This window comes from Kickxella alabastrina, assembly GCF_025024165.1.
Source record: "Kickxella alabastrina strain RSA 675 chromosome Unknown BX661scaffold_74, whole genome shotgun sequence".
Classification (NCBI taxonomy): Eukaryota; Fungi; Kickxellomycota; class Kickxellomycetes; order Kickxellales; family Kickxellaceae; genus Kickxella; species Kickxella alabastrina.
The window spans coordinates 11,416-13,934 of record NW_026251545.1 but is presented as its reverse complement, the minus strand read 5'-3'; positions in this window follow the sequence as shown (position 1 = coordinate 13,934).

Genomic DNA, 2,519 nt, shown 5'->3' with positions numbered 1-2,519 from the left:
CTGTCCTGCCAACATCTTCTTCTTTGACGGAATCTACCAACCACTACCGTGGATCTACCGCTGAACAACTATCTGCAATGACCACAGAGATTGTCCAAACAGAGGATACTGCGAGGGAGACGGAGCCAAAAATAGAGAACAAGGGCCAGGTTATTTCGCGACTCTCAGCGATTTTCAAAGTCGGCGACGACTGCCGGCAGGACGTCCTGGCTTTGCAGCTGATTGCTGTGTTTAAAAACATCTTTACCTCCTGCGGACTCGACCTTTACCTGTACCCGTACCGAGTTGTAGCCACAGCACCCGGCTGCGGCGTCATCGACGTCATCCCAAATTCTATTTCGCGGGACCAAATGGGCCGCGAAAAAGTTAATTCCCTCAGTGACTACTTTGCCACACGCTACCACGGTGTGGACTCCATTCAGTATCAACAGGCACGCAGTAACTTTGTACAGTCTCTCGCAGCATACTCTGTGCTCTCGTATCTTTTACAGTTCAAGGACCGGCATAACGGCAATATCATGTTGGACGACCAAGGACATATTGTGCATATTGATTTCGGGTTTATCTTGGATATTGCGCCTGGTGGGATTAATTTTGAGTCGGCGCCGTTTAAATTAACTACGGAGTATATTCAGGTAATGGGTGGATCGGCAGATGCTCAGCCTTATAGGTTGTTCTGCGAGTTGTGTATTAAGGCTTATTTGGCTAGTCGACCATATGCGGATAGGATTATTCAGATTGTCTCATTGATGTTGGACTCGGGGTTGCCTTGCTTTAAGGGTGAGAGTACTTTGGTTAAGTTGAAGGGAAGGTTTCAGTTGGAGAAGAATGAGAGGGAAGCAGCTGTGTTTATGGCGGAGCGGATTTCAGACTCGTATGAGAATAAGCGAACAGTGCTTTATGATCAGTTCCAGAAGGCTACCAACGGGATTCCTCACTGAAAAAAAAGTAATTATCCTTTATTTTTATTTTTATTTTACACTTACAATTACAATTACCAAACCCGACACATTCATAACGTTGGGGAATAAAAAAGGTGGAAGAGTACAGGGTATTGTGTATTTATATTCCCCAAAGTACATCTTTAAAAAAGGGAATATGTTATCAAAAGTTGAATATTGGTATAGATGTGTTGCTGTTGGGAAAGATAGAAATAGCAAACATTGACTTTCTACAATTGCATCAAAAGAACAATTATTTCCTTCTATTCCTACCAACCTTTCTCGTTGGGCAATAAAAAGTATTTAGCCGGTATTTGTTGTTTGCGAGCAGCTTAAATATCTTTTTGGAGTAATAAAACAATACTTTGAGCTGTTATCCCCTGCCACCTCTGTACTACTTTCTCTTTTGCACTACTGTGGAATAGAAAATATACCCAACTTTATCCCAAGAAAAATATGCTCTAGAAATTCATATAAAGGCCACCAACTTTCCGACATGTTTCACTACCTATTTCATCACCAAACAATAACAACAGAAATAGCAACATTAGCCATGCAATCATTCACTCTCACTGTATCCACCAGCAACACTTGCGAACACGGGCAGGGATTCTGCTCATTATGCGGAGGATTCAATCATAACGCTGATAAGTGCCCAAAGAAGGATAGTAAATAAATAAATACCAACCATATTTAATACTTTAAAGGTCACAAATGGAATTAGAACACATGCGAGCAATTATCAAGCGAGGAAAGAATCAGCACGATGACACAGCCATGGTCGTTGGTTACTTTGAAATCTTCTTTTGAGTCTCTCATTAAAGCGCCAATGTATTTGCAAGGCCCATTTAAAGTGTGTGTCCTCAAGAATATTACTTCAGTATATCCGGCACTCGCAGCATTTAGTTGCACCCCTTGAACGATCATGTTCAAACAGCAAGTGCTTTACTAACAAAATTCCAACATTTAAAAACAAGTATTGTTGTTTAATGTCTTTTTCTTACTGTTCATTACATGCATTTTTAGTTTAGGTTTGTGTAGTTCTAAAAACACATAATAAATATTACTACATTGAGAAAAATGAAACACTACGAAATGTAAAAAAAAACACTAATTTACCAATTGAATCTCGTGCTTGGCCTACATTATAAAACTAAAGTGCATAAAAAAGCGGTAAACACAAAAACAAAACCCATTCGAGCGAGCGAGCACATACACACAAATATAAAAGGGTGAAGGTTGAGTTTTCCATTTCCATGGTTAGTGTCAGAGTCTGTTTTCAATTCATGTTGCTCATCGTAGGTATTTTGATTACAGGAAATCTTGTAGAATATTTGTTACAATTTGATATAATCATCCTGCAACCACAAAAAGACGTCCTCAAAAGCCCTAAAATTATTGGGTGTGCCGGTCCCGACAGCCGAATTCAAGATATACTATGCAACAACAAATAGCATAGCATGCATCAACTAGAAACATCTCGACCTTTGCAGCCAAGCGGATTGTTTTTATTCTCTCATTGTTTTTTATTACTCGCCGAGAGGTCGCGGAAGAGAGACTAGAAAACAGGTCAAAATT